The 15,830-nt window shown below is 36.3% G+C and overlaps 1 protein-coding gene across 35 annotated transcripts in view; it reads left to right on the top strand.

The window, feature by feature from the left end:
- Positions 1-15,830, top strand: part of para (sodium voltage-gated channel paralytic) — an 873,489-nt gene that overhangs the window by 562,328 nt on the left and 295,331 nt on the right. For all 35 annotated transcript variants that reach the window (XM_069841227.1, XM_069841234.1, XM_069841226.1 and 32 more), the window contains exon 2: positions 7,490-7,580. The gene's annotated coding sequence lies outside the window, so the exon portion shown is untranslated. The remainder of the gene's footprint in view (positions 1-7,489; positions 7,581-15,830) is intronic.

Raw genomic sequence — 15,830 nt, 5'->3', positions numbered from 1 at the left:
TCTGCATGGGCCAGAAAGTTCGGTTTGACTCTCAATCGTGGCGGTGCGTCAATAAGAGCACAAATGCACGTGAATACCTTGTTTTCAATAATGCACGACTAGTTTTATTATTTAATACCGTATTGACGTAGTGGGGATGTATAATATCACAATCGGGTATTTTAAACTTTCCACATCTTGCATAAACGTCTTATGTAAACTTGACAACATCCGCTTACGTACAAGCCGTCCTCTTTTCAAGAAGGTTACAGGTATTTCACGCATGCGCGGGAGAAAATCGTCTTTCGCTGGCCGCTTATGACTCGTCAAGAGCACAAAGCGTTAAGTGAAAAGTGAATCTATCCTACAGATGTCAGGTGCATCGATGCCTATCGTTCACGTGCTATATCTCGAGGAGGAAATTTAATAGTGTTGTATTTTAGCCTGTAGGTGTCAGCATCTCACTGTCGGAACGTTTACTTTGTGTGGATGTGTGTACAGTGCCGCTACGAGAGTGTAGTTTGTGAATTACTATACATCAGTGTTAGCATAATAGCATAGTTTGGCTTTCAAACACGTGCTGGCTGAATGTGATGGTGATATGAATTTAAATATATGTATGGTGGTGTGTATTATTTAAGAATAATATTTACTGGCATGTATTTATATTAATCAATCTATGCGAATGGGATTACAGTACTGGTATAGGCTACAGTGTATCAGTGTGTTGTGAACAAAAATATATTACTGAACACATGCTTTTGTAAATAATGGCATTATGGTATGTATTAACTTTTAACAAACGTAAACAATGAACTCTGTTCAAGTAATTTTGAACAGTAAAAAACTAGGTAAACTGGCTTACCAGGAAAAATTGGGAATAAAAAGACTGGGTTTTGTTATTATTATTATTATTATTATTATTATTATTATTATTATTATTATTATATGTTGTTTTCAATTTATATATGTTTTTTCGATAGTGAAACACTGGAATCATAACATTTCATATTAGGCTAAACGTATGATTTCAAATTCTCTTCGATTTTGGAACAGAAAATTGTGAACACACACAATATTTTATCACAAGCCGCCACTGTTCTCAATGCAAGAAAATCACAAGCAGTCCTAGTAGGACATCTATTATGCAACATTACTCATGCTCTTCCAGTCAAATTAAATGATACAATAATCCCTTTTGCTTCCTGTGTTAAAAACCTTGGAACTTACTTTGATAAGCATTTAAACGGGAACACCCAAGTAACTCATTTTATAAAAAAAAAGTGCTTTCCATACTACATTCTTTAAACAGCATTACAAAATTTCTCTAGTTAACTCTAAAAAAATACTAATGGAAACACTAGTAAGGCTTCACTTTGAATATTCTGATTTTCTACTGACTGACCTTAATGTCAACTAGTCACAAAGTTTACAACGTGTTCATAATTCTTGTGTTCGTTTCGTCTGCGATGTCCGTCGGGCTGACCACATTACCCCATCCTTCCAAACTCTAAACAGGCTACGGCTTAACGAACGTCGAAATTTTCATTCCTTTGTTCTCCTTTTCCTGTTCTTGAAAAATAGAAAATTACCAGAAAAATTTGGTTACAGATTTATCCTAGTATAAATTTGTTAACTTAATTTTCATCCTGAGTGTTTCTGACCCTCCACTAACTTTTCCTGCGCACTTGAGATGTTGCAGTTCATGGGTAGTAGTCTCGTATATACAGGGACATCATTTTATTTTTACTAACATTTATAATATTAACCTGGCTATACCTTTGGATTAAGGATTGAGAACCGGAAATAACGTTTTCTACCCCCTTCCACGACTGGAGTTCGATGATACTAGCATAAAATACAAACAAATCACTTTACTAGGTATAGGAGGGAGGAAAAGTAGTCCATCCTTTTACGTAAACTAGGAAATATCGCGATTTTGAATTTGATAATTTTCATTAGGTTTTTGTTTAATCAAAAAACAGTACGGTATTAACAATAAGTGTTTTTACTCCATGCGAACGTATTCATTATGCAGTGTATATTATACTGTCTACACCTAATTAGCGTACAATATAGAGAATGAAGTTAAGTTGAAAAATAATCATAATACGGATATTTAAACACATTTTTGAAAATGGTGGCAGTTCATTTCGATACAGGCTTGAGTTCTTTTGTACATATTATCGCACTATAGACTATTGTACCTAATTCTAATTACCAGTTTCGTCCTTCGTACTAGTAACTCATTTTGAAATAATTCTGTACCTACTGTATAAAAGAATACCTTACGTACTGTAAATTCCGTCTTGACTTCTGCCCGACTTGCACAGATAAAATTACTCAGACATGCTATCTACTATCCGTCCAAGTAGTTATGTCGCAGGAACGTAGAAAGAGGGGAAATCACGTGACAATTACTTAACAAGGTCCATTTATTTAAGTTATTTTGAACAGTTGTATAATATTACGTAAACGTCCAATTCCTAACAGAAATTGGTGTTTTCAGAAAAGAGCTAAGACAGCCTAGCCCACAGTGGGACGAGCAGAATCAGGTGGGGGAAATTGGGATGCGACATAGGCAAACGGACGACAGTATCTGTGCGAAAATATGATTCAATATCGAAAGCTATTTCGTCACTGGAAAACGCGAACATATTTCTGGAACGTACTATACTCACTAACTCAGTGCTGTTTACTATATGCGGTCTTGGTTCTGTGTGGAGGAGAGCTGGAATTTCATTAGTAGAAGGGGTGGGAGTGAAGTACATTAAAAAACTCAGGTACAATAAAAATTGAAGTATAAATAAAATGTCTCTTTATTTTCACTGTTTACTTGTATCAAGTTATGTCAGTTTGTTGAACCCACGCGGTAGTAATTCTGCACGTTAGAATATGGCCGTTTGTGGAGTTGGATGTGTTTTCGTCCACATCTCCAGAAGCAGACGCCACCATCACTGTCGCCTCGTAGACGCCGACACAGTCTCGTACTGGCTGAGGGGGTGAACGACCCACGAATTTGAAGCTAGAGTGGGGATGATATCTGCACTTAATACAAAGCACTTCATCCCTCTGTCTTAAATTCTTGTTTGTTTATTTCCTCCCTCCTAATCTACTTATTTCTTTCTTCTATTTCCCTTTTCCTCTTTGTTCCCTTCTTTATTACTAAAGCATTTTCTTTACACACATAACTTCTTTTCTTTCATCGTCCATTCCTTTACTTTTCCTTTGTACCTTTCTCTTCTTCATCGTTCGTTTCTTAGTTAACTTTTTCCACTTTATTGTTTCCTTTACACTGATTAATTTAGTGTTCTGCCAAGGGCAGACCCAGCATTCTCCAGTCTTTCCTATTTCACCGTCCTTCGCAAGTCTTTCGTGGCTCCGACTCAAAGAACGTAGAACTTTACACTCTTTGTCTTTACTCTTTCGAATTCTGCACACCTCAACACCAAATTACATTTCGTCTCGTTTCTCTTATCTATACTCAAACCACGACGTAAATACCAGATCACTTATCTGTGGCGCGTTAAGTATACCTCTTCATAGAACATCTCGTTATTTATCATCTTTTACAGTATCCACCTCGCGACAATGGAATTCCCTGTCACAAAGTGTTAGGGGCTGCAAGACAATAAACACTTTTAAAAACAGCTTAAAAGATAACCTTCTTAGCATTTCACTCCAATCATACTGACTTAAACTATCACTGTCTACATTGTTACTCCTTCCTTTAGACATGCATCCTGATAGTGCTGTATTTTCAAAACTATCTCATAATAATTTATTTCTGTTATCTAACATTATTTGAAATATATTAACATTCTATGTATTTTAGCTTATTTCTGCTACACAGTTCGTATTACATTGTTTAATTAATAGTTCATAGTATTTTGCTGCTTAATTCGTAAATAACTCTTGCATACATGTAACTCTTATCTAAATAAAATTGTTGAATTTTTTGTAAGTTCATACATAATATATATGTATACTTTTTTCTGGTTGAGTGGAAGAGAAGGCCTTACGGACTTAACTTTGCCAGCTAAAATAAATAATAATAGTAATAATAATAATAATAATAATAATAATAATAATAATAATAATAGTCTTCCTCTTTGTTTTCTCATATGATCCATATATCTTAATGTCGTCTGTCATCTGATATCTTCTTCTGCCTCGAACTCTTCTCCCGTTCGCCATTACTCCCAGTGCATCCTTCAGAAGACAGTTTCTTCTCAACCAGGGACGCAACCAATTCCCTTTCCTCTTCCTGATCAGTTACAGCATCATTCTTTCTCCACCCACTCTTTCTAGCACAGTTTCGTTTCTTTTTCTGTTTGTCCACTTCACACGCTCCATCCTTCTCCATATCCACATTTGAAATGTTTCTAGTTGCTTCTCTTCACTTCTTCGTAATGACCGTGCTTCTGCCCCATACAATGCTACACTCCACACAAAGCACTTCACCATCTCTTCCTTAGTTCTTTCCCCTTAATTTCGTTGTTCTTTCCTCTCTCTCTCGTTTTACATCATTCTACATTATTTCATTTGTCTCTGTCCTTCAATTCTTTTCCCACGCTGTTCTCTCTATTTGTTTCTCTCTATTTATTTCTCTTCCTTTCTAACTTTAGCCTCCTTCCCTTCTCTGGAATGTATCTGATTTAATGTTCTGTTTTTTTTTCCCGTTTCGTTCAGATCCATATTTTTTCTCTTTCTGCATTATTTAATAATATTTATCTTTCCTTTTATGCTCTGTCCTTCACTTGGCTTTGGTGCAATCACTAACTTTATTCTGCAAATTTATTAGGCCTATTCACAGCCACAAATCCTTACCATGCAGCCAGTTCACTTCAAGTTGTTGCCTGGCTCTAAGATTCACTACACATTTGTTAGGAAGTACGAGGGCGTTGACATTCTTTTCGCATTTAGCTGCAAGTTCTTCGATTTTTTTTACCAGCCTTTTCAATTCTCGGTTATATTTATCGTTCGCCACGCCCAACTTCGACAGATTTCTGTCTAAGTAAACCGCTTCCTTATTTTCATTTACAAACGTTCGACATTTTATATCCTAAAATTCTGATGTTCTCATGTTTAATGAAAACCTTGGAATGTGCATTACATTTAGCTTGAAATTATGAAGGAGGATAGAAACTTACTGATGACTTAAGAAGTCAAATATTTCGCATAATAAAGTATAAATCTCAGAGGGTCCATATTGTTACTAGTAATTTTGTTCAAGTTTGTGCATAGAACTGCACTACATGTAAATGTTAACTAAACCTATTAAGAAGTGTGTTCTTCAATCTGGACGACAATTTATATTGTCTTGTTTACATCTAGTTAATATATACCTTTATAACAGCCGTGGCGAAAATGCGATCGTGCGCCGAGCCACTGTGTAACCTGTAACGTGCATAGCACCTATGGAGGGAGGCGGACACCCGAAGAGGAAGTGAAGCAACTGTCTGACTTATTAACGAATTTTTAATTTTCCTTACGCCAAGCACTTAAATATAATTTTATACAGTATAAGGTTACAAACTAATGTTTAGTACGTGTAACGAAGAAAGAAATGAATAAGAAAACATAGGACACATTATCACAACCTAAAATTAACTGTCTTCAGAATGTCTCTGCGACAGAGTTTCAAAATCAGGAATTATGTCACTTACTGCCAGTCGTACTTCATCACAAAGGTAATTTTTTTTATCAGTCGTAATCTAAATTTGGTTTTTACTATTTTCATTGTTGAAAATATTTTTTCGCAAACGTAAGTTGTAGCGAACATCGCTTCAAAAGAGCAAGCGAAAGAACGAAGCTTCGGATGTTTTTTTTTTTTTTTTGGCAAAGATTTGAAAGGTTGAACATTTGTCAAGTCCTTACATCCAGCTTTCATTTAACATCACATTGTAAATCTGTGAGTTTAAATTGAACCACATTATTCGTACATCTGCTGAAAAAGGATCGACGTACAGAGATGATGATGACAATAATAATAATAATAATAATAATAATAATAATAATAATAATAATAATAACAACATCACTTAACCTTTTAATGTTTCATCAGTAACATGTAGTAACTTATAATGCCGTTTTATGTTATACAACCGTTTCCTCGTAATACTTGTGAACAAATCATACATTTAATATTCTCATCATATTGTCAGCAAAAAAAAAAAAAAAAAAAAAAAAAAAAATGCGTCTTCCCATCCTACTTGAAACTTTTGTTTTTGTAGCGGTACATGGTTTCGAGATTGACTTATGTCACTCGCAGGTCAGAGACAAATACAAATGGAACGGAGTTTGACTCCAGTGAGTGAGAGGGTGGGGGTTGTGGAAGGTAGGAAGCAAGGGAAATGCACAGCTATCACTGCGAGCCACAATGTGCTCGTGAGTCACATTTGCGCCACGGCTGACTTTATAAGATCATCTAATTTTACTTCGTAATTGGAAAGTTTAAAATAGGCCTAAACTTGATATTAACTTATATTGAATTGAAATTTAAATACTTATGATCTCGAAGTACCATAGCGATAGTTTGTTTTTATTGGTGTATGTGGGATAGAGATCGCACCATCTAGGAGAACGTTCGGAGCGAGAGAGCTGACTTCTTCTCGAGAAGGCTTTGCAATAAGTAAAGATCATCTCACATATTGTTTTCATGGCACTCGATGCACGAGAGCATGAGTAACTCTGTGATTGTTCAGATCGTCGTACTACTTTTTAAGACCTAGCGATGAAGACGAAATTTATTACCGTCCATAGTTTCATGAAAGCAAAGCATATTGTCTTGTTTACATCTAGTATGAGTAATTACTTGTTAAGGAGTAGTGACCTTCCGTACACCGAATAGTTAATGCTGGTTCACCTTCGAAAATTATTTATAAATGTTTATAGTTCAAAGAAAATAATTTTCGAATAAGGACGTACGATAATTTGATCACTTCCTTCTGGCAGTGGGAATGTGAAATATCAGCACAAGCCATCATACTGGTTGTTCTGTATGGTTGTGAAACTTGGACTCTCACTCTGAGAGAGGAACATAGGTTAAGGGTGTTTGAGAATAAGGTGCTTAGGAAAATATTTGGGGCTAAGCCGGATGAAGTTACAGGAGAATGGAGAAAGTTACACAACGCAGAACTGCACGCATTGTATTCTTCACCTGACATAATTAGGAACATTAAATCCAGACGTTTGAGATGGGCAGGGCATGTAGCACGTATGGGCGAATCCAGAAATGCATATAGAGTGTTAGTTGGGAGACCGAAGGGAAAAAGACCTTTGGGGAGGCCGAGACGTAGATGGGAGTATAATATTAAAATGGATTTGAGGGAGGTGGGATATGATGATAGAGACTGGATTAATCATGCACAGGATAGGGACCGATGGCGGGCTTATGTGAGGGCGGCAATGAACCTGCTGGTTCCTTAAAAGCCATTTGTAAGTAAGTAAGTAAGCCATCATACTGGTGAAGAGGGTGATAATTGTAGTTGTTCCTTGTATGTTGCAGATGAACCTGGACAAATCTCACGCTGACCCGTCCGGACTATGAAGATAAGAGGAACACAATAATCTCTGAACAAACGTTTCATGCATACGCGGTAAGTGCACTTCCTTCTGTTGACTTACTTTTTAGTAAAAATTGTAAGCTATATTATATAACACCGGGTGTTTCAAAATGAATATCGGGGTTTTAAGGATTTGTAGTATTTATTACATTTAACGTACAATTATAAATAATACACCAAATGAAAGAGTAGCTCAATGTGAGCACCATTCGTCACACGGCACACATCGAGTCGATAAGCGAGTTCTTCCCAAATCTTGATCAGTGTGTCTGGAGTAATTGTTGCAACAACTGCTTCATTCCTCTGTCTTAAGTCTGGTAAGTCAGCTGGTAGCGGAGGTATATACACACGATCCTTTGGGGATTCATAAAGGTAAAAGCCGCATGGCGTAAGATCTGGTGAACGTGGAGGCCATGCGAAACAAGCTCTGTCATTCGGCCCCTTTCGGCCAATTCAGCGGTCGGGTAGAACGTCATTTAGCCAATCTCGTACTTCCATATGCGTCTCCTTAAAATTCTCCACACAGATGTCGCTGGAATTGCTAATTCACGACTAGCCTTCCGAACAGATTTCTTGGGGCTGCGCGTGAAAGACTCTCACTCGTTCAATGCGCAGAGAGAGGAAATAGTGCATGCGCGTACAAAACTGTTTAAGTATCTCTTTCATTTACGAGAATTTATAATTGTACGTTAAATGTAATAAATACTACAAAGTCTTAAAACCCCGATATTCATTTTGAAATACTCGGTATATTTTTAATTTACGAAATTATTATCAGGTAATTTCCAGTCAACAAAGCAGATACATACGACACAGATGATGTTAAAACACCTTTGCTTATGAATTTTCAGGCGTTCACAGCGACTGTGATTGAAATTAGGCTGTAGGGTAATGAACCGTGTCATAAACTTGTCATTTACAAGTTCCAGGACACAGTGGATTATCCTAAAGCAGTGTTTCTCAAACTATGGTCCGCGGACCACCTGTGGTCCTCGAGTTATGTCCTTGTGGCCCTTCAAAAAAGACAGAAGAAAAAATAAATTCAAATGAATTGCGTATCACGCTATAGCTGACTTTGGAAATTACACATGGCAATCGTCTTTCACTTTTTCTCCGAGTACTAATATTTTGTAAAATTTCTTACCCTACCCGTCTACCCACTTCCCATTCTACTCTCAACTACAAAAAAAGGGATTTAAAACACTATGCCATCTTTTCCTTGCATATCTGGTGCCGCGCCTGTAACCCAGTCAGGAACCACCCGAATTCATAACAGAGGACCAAAGTACCGAACTTTTTCATGTATTCATGACTTTCTTAATAGTTTTGCCGACACCCAGTGTGCACATTGAAATGGGCACGTACTGTACGTCGTACACCAATAATAGAACGTGCCAAATTACATTTGAAAATCGGGCATGTTTCTGTATTAATTTTTTTATTTGTTTTTTTCAGATGACGATATAAAAAATTTTGGACTCCGCCTATTTTAAAATCCGACAGGTTTACTTTTTACACTTGCGTGTTTCGTCTCTAAGTGCCGTTTCAATTTCGCGGGTTTCATACACTCGTTTCAAAGCACCTCGTAACAAACAACGCACCGAGGTTTTGGTTTACTCTCATTGCCGCACCAAGTAAATCCAAGTTCCAAATAACTCTTGTCATATTTACGGAAGTATTTTTTCTTTGAATAGATTCTAGTAGGGCTAGATATTTCTTTAATGGCACTATAATTAATATATTTCTTCATACATAGCTTCTGAACTATTAGCACTGGCTAAATGAAGCGTTTCATGTTCCTTTCTTTTCAAACATCCGGATCAAAGCCAGTTTTCCATCATTTGTAATGAACACTGTTTAACAGAGACATGGACAACTGCTACATAAGAAGGATTTCATACAACTAACTGCTAACAGGCTATATATATATATATATATATATATATATATATATCCTGTATACAAAAGTATTATAATTAATTTAATCTGTATTCACTCTCAATTTTTATTTTATTTTTGTCTGTATTGGAATCCTCTCCTGAGCACAAGTCTTACTCATTAAGGAGTGGGCTAGTTTATCTTTGATTGTATTTATTAATTTCTATTCATTTCAAACTTACTAGCAATAAAAATAGATAGATAAATAAATAAATACATACATACATACATACATACATACATACATACATACATACATACATACATACATACATACATACATACATACATACATACATACATACATACATACATAAATAAATAAGGAATTAATTCTATTTTAAAATATAAGTATACTGGTATTAAAATATACTACAAAAATTATAAATTTGCTTTCGAAGGGAACAAGAGTAGGTGACTTAAAAAAGTGGTCCGCACTTCAGAAAAGTTTGAGAAACGCTGCCCTCAAGCCTAATTCCTATCTTTACACATGTTTCAAATTAATACACCCACTCTACAGTTTAGTATGCGAACATTATTATGACCTTGTCACTTTTATTTCTTGGTACAAATTTTCATACCACTAATTGAAATAACGACCTTCATTCATACTTGCTACTGGGAGTATTCCAGACTCCAAAATTGTAGAGGTGTTGCTTTCATTCGTTTCTCAAAACTTAATCATCGTTTATCAGGAATGTAAAGAAGCCATTTTTACGTAAGGAATAAGAATTACAATAGTGTTCCAAATTTAGGAAAGGAAATCAACTTCTATTGGATCTGAAACGTTATCGAGTGCATTGTTAAGTCATCCGTGTGTGTGTGTGTGTGTTTTTTTTTTTTTGCATGTAGGTATGTAATGCATGTATGTAGGTATACAACTGTTAACACTTCCGAGATGTAAAAAAAACTGAGTCACATGCATATATCAATCATATGAAGAATACTATCAACAAGGATACTATGAAATGATAAACACAGCTGTGGCGGGACTTCAAAATCGATCTCTCAATCAGCATGGTGTAAAGAAACAAATTCTTCCAAGAAAATGTCCTGATAAAAAGGGAAATTTTGATTTGTTAGCACCTTATCCTGAAATACACACATCATCAATAAAAGTAGAAACACAGTGTGTTCTAACAAAAGAAGAGACTTCTTGCTTAAGAATAATATGGGTATGTACTGTATAGTCTCAAGTTTGATTGAGGCGTACGGTTTTTCGTTGGACTACATCACGTTTTGGATGATAATAAGAAAACTTGTTTTGGACAAAAGTGTGTTGCGATTTCGGGCATTTCAGACACAATTCGATATTTGAGTCCGAAGATTGTTCGGCGGCTGCAGCCCCTACTTTTTTCTTGCGCTGTTGGAACCGTTTACCTCGCTCTGTGGTGATGTATGTTTCTTCGTTTCCTTTTAACCTACGCTTCTCCTATTGAGATTTTCATCCTTCGCTGTTACATTTATAAGCGGTATTCTCCAGAATGTTTATTTATTCTTGAAAAAAATAATTATATGAAATTAATTTCGCTAAAATTAAGTTAATTTTCACTTTACTAAGTAAATCTCTTTGAGAACATCACGATGACACAACATAACTATGTTACGTCAACCGAATGCCGAGATAAATTGAATGAAATGTTGCCGCGCTGCAGAAAAATGACGTCGCCTAGAGGAGAGGAAGGAGGTATGCACGACTTCGTTGTCCATTACGGCTATTGAACTCCTTGCTCTATACTGCAGTGTGCCGCGACACATGGTGTGCCTCCACAAGATGAAAGGTGTGACGCGAAAATTAATTGAAATTAAAATGGTGTGTTGACAAAACATGCCTAATCCCCGAGTGTGTTGTGTGTGGTGAAAATCTCAGTAATGCTTTGGTTCCCAGTAAATTGAAACGACATTTGGTAACAAAACATTCTTTTCTGTCAAACAAAGATGAATATTATTATCGTCGGTTGTTGGAACAAAATAAAAAAAAAAAACAAGTGACGCTTATGACGATGTCGGTACAGGTTTCACGAAAAGTACAGGAAGCTAGCTATAAAGTAGCCGAACTTATTGTAAAGGCCAAAAAACCACACATAATAGCTGAAACGTTGTTAATGCCTGAAAATGGGTCGTTTGAGATGTTCCCAACTGTATGGCCCCTTGCTGACTGCAATAAAGTGTTGATGGACTTAATTAAAGAACATTTAGTAATCTTGCAGCAGAAGTTGAGAATTATTTCGGAGAGAGTGTTCAAGATTTTTACTGGGTTCGTGATTCATCCATTATGAATTCAAAACATCTTCCGAATAATACACTCGTACAAGAGGAACTATTGAAATTAAAACTTCTCGTAGGACCTTTGGAAACATCTTGGTTGTCAATGAGGAGTGAATACTCGGCTATCTCCGAGATGGCAGTTAACATGTTATTGCCATTTTCAACTACATATGTATGTGAACTGGGCTTCTCGATGTTAACTGAAATTAAAACATCAAAGAGGGAGAGACTCAAATCCATCGATGAAGAAATGAGGCTTGCACTGTCAACGATTCCGCCACAGATCAGCCACCTCTGTGCAGCTAAGCAGGCCCAAGTATCGCATTGAAGGTGTGAGTAAAGATATTTACTTTAATATTAGTAATAAAAATGCGTATTTTCTACAGTGAATTAAAGTTAATAAATTGTTAATAAATGCAATAGTCGATTTCTGTTTTATAATAACGACAACAACAATAATAACAATAACAATAAAAATAATAATAAATTTAATTGCATTACGTAATTATATTAAGAGATATATATCATTTTAATGTACCGAAGTACATATGATATTTCATGCAGATATTCTGCGTCATCATACGATGAAAGAGTAATGGAACGGAGAAAAATTCCCTCCGGATCCCGGCCAACTAGTCACTCATAACGAGTGCACCTCAGCACATGTGTGGACTTCGGTCCTACGTTCATAGACATCTATGACGTAGTGCAGAGGGCGGCCACTAGAGGGAACCCAAGAGTTGGAGCTTAATCTGAGACGATTCTGTCCGACGCCGGGGTTGTATCCGGTGTGGCTTAGTGGATAAAGCATCAGCACGTAGAGCTGAAAACCCGGGTTCAAATCCCGGCTCCGGAGAGAATTTTTCTCCGTTCCATTACTCTTGCATTGTATATTAAGAGAGTCACATCATATGTTTTTGAGGGGATTAATATTTTGGTGTGCCGTGTTGAGTCTAGGCTCGTCTAAGGTGTGCCGTGAGCATGAAAAGGTTGCGGAACACTGTTCTATAGTAATATTATAGCATATCCTTGTGGGTCTGTTACTTAAAAAATTGTATACCATTTTTTTTGCTTTCATCGTATAATTCGAAGTGCAGTCCTTATACTGACCCGTGTACATATGCCAAAATATTGAAGGAAAGACACATAACCACATGGTTCAGGAACTGGTTCACTATCTAACTTATTACGGGTCCCTCTCTAGATTGCTGCCCACACAGTCTTGCGATGGTGACTAGTAATTTCGAGCTAGAGCTCTTTTATGCCCGCTGGCGCGGAGCTCTTCTACCTGTAAACATTGCTAAAGGATGTACAGATCTTAGAGCACAGCGCATCATGACGGAACGGAAGCGCTTAAAGCTTTCAAGGAAGAGTGGAAGATACAATATTTATGCTTCGAACATGGTGATGAAGTCCAGTGTTTGTTGTGTAAAAAAATATCATTTGCAAAAAAGCAACATAAAACGGCATTATGAGACGCAACATGGAAAAAATATATAGGCATCATTCGGGAGAAGAGAGATGTAAATTGATTTCGGAATTGACATCGAAGGTAAATTAATTTACATTTGGGTCAGTAGATTGTATCTAGATTCATTTTATTTTTTATTTTAAATGTCTTGTTGATGTTTTATTTGTTGCTTGTTTCTGGATATTTACTTTTATTAGACTATGTGTTTCTTTAATTTAGAAATAATATTTTATCTTTGATTGCACTTTAACTTATACTATTACTAAGCTCAAAAAGCTAATTCACTTTTATTCCTATAAGTATTTTCAAGATTTTGAGCAAATATGAATTAAACGTTTTGAAAACTTTGATGCAAGGAGCTTTTTTAGTAACGTCAATATAAAATATACTTAAAAATATAATTTCAAAACTATTAGACCTAATTGCACCAAATTTTGTACAGATGATATTATTATAGATCTGTTTATACAGTTTAAATTTCACAAATTTTGGCCGAAAATTGTGGAAGTTTTAAAAATCATACATATCCCCTTAAATGATTGATCCGAAAAAATACGATGGCTCTCAATATCATTTCGTGTTACGTGCATCTCACAAATCACTCTAAGAAAACTCATTACATAATCACGACTGGAGAGTAAGGACTACATTTTCACAATCAATATACTCTATTTCAATAAATATTGTCATTATTTTTTCAACAAATGCTGAAAAGTACTTAGAGATCATACACGTCGAGCAGGTAGACCCTATTAGTTTCTCCTAACCAATGAAGTGAAGTATTTACATAATAAATAATTGCTTTTAACAAGAAAATGGTTTATATACAATTAACTTTTCCTATTTCTCTCTTTGTTCCTAAAAAACCCGTTCCTTTGCGATTTGTTTATAAGTATATGTAGGCCTACATGTATATTAAACAACTGAATAATTAGCCATATTACATGGCCAGAAATTTAGTAACGCAAGTTATTGTAATAATTGCTGCCTTTATTCGCTGCATGTTCATTTATATCCCTGATGTCTACGTTACGACGCTATGTAGTGGATGCGCTATGCGCTTGTGATCAAGGTCGAGCTCTTCTACCATGATTGGGAGCTAATATCATCTCATCACTGACGTAATACCATTCCCTAGTCACTGGCGTAATGAAATGCTAGCGCGTTTGCCTGCTGATCCGAAATTGCTCTCGGGTATGGATTCGAGTCTCGCTTGGGCTGATTACCTGGTTGAGTCCTTCTGAGGTTTTCCCCAACAGTAAGGCGAATGTCAGGTAATCTATGGCGAATCCTCGATCTCATCTCTCCAAATACAATCTCGCTATCACTAATTTCATCGATGATAAATAATTCTGCAGTTGATACAGCGTCATTAAATGACCAAGTATAAAAATATTATTCCTTGGTGTTGACTTTCAGTCCCTCAGATCTCTGAGCCACCTAGAACTACCACCGCTATCATCTAGAAATCTTTGGATGTAAGTAGGCTACCGGGAGAACACGCGTGTAATGTCAGGCGGACGAATCAGCGCCTGATGACACCCTGAGAAGTGCCGAGTTTCTGACCGAAAATTGTAATAAAATAGGAGATTGTGGAGTGTTGGTGAAATGAAGAGGATAAAACTGGAAAACTCTGAGAAAAATCCTTATGAACTTAGCTTCGTCCACTACGAATGTCATATTCGCCGGGGCCGGGGATTGAAGCCGGGCTGTCTTGCACGATAGCATTAATGCGATAGTTGTGAGCCAGGAAGGCGACCGCGACTGCTGGTTGCTGATAACAAATTGTTCCGCTTTTCCTGTATTCCTCTAGCATGTACGTTTAATGTGATTGTGAAAATCGATCACGAATTCTGGGATATCCCTTTTATAGTAACGAGCCATTACTAAATTAAGAATATCCGCCTGTCTGCATTTCACTGTCCATTGTTAGTCCACAGCAAGTTCGACGCACTTTGCGCTATCTAGTTCCTATTGATTAGAACTTTTGTTGCGTCAGAATGGTTTATTTTGTTTTGTACAGATTTTATTTAAGCTATATTTTCTACATATACTGTGAAAGTGATTATACACAGTGGGTGCTATGCATAGACATTTCGCTAGCCCGCGCTACGAGCGTGCTAAACTAGGTCCGGCTATCGACCGATTACTTGTACAGGATTCATATCATATCATATCGCTAACACTGGTATATGAATACGAAAAAAGTTAGTTCGCTGATCATCCACCGGAAGTCCGCGCTAAGAATGTCTATGAATATGACCCAGTGTCTTTAACTGAATACGGAAAGCAGTGAATTGTTATCACTGGAGAATTTTGATCCAATAAAATTGTGGAACCTTGACCTTGTCTTCTATCGTTCCCTTTTATTATGTACTAGCCGTACCCGTGCGCTCCGCTGCACCCGTTAGAAATAAATATAAAGTAATTACATAATTAAAATAGGACATTTGATCCAGGGAACATTCGTGTTTGATAGAAGGATAAATCGTTTAATATGTTACTTAATTTAAATTGTATTTAAATAATTAAAATTCGATCATTTTGGTCCAGAGACATTCATTTGGTGCAATGACAATTCCTTTAACATGTTTCTTAATTTTTAT

Source organism: Periplaneta americana, chromosome 12, assembly GCF_040183065.1.
Source record: "Periplaneta americana isolate PAMFEO1 chromosome 12, P.americana_PAMFEO1_priV1, whole genome shotgun sequence".
NCBI lineage: Eukaryota > Metazoa > Arthropoda > Insecta > Blattodea > Blattidae > Periplaneta > Periplaneta americana.
This window is presented reverse-complemented; position numbering and strand designations above follow the sequence as displayed.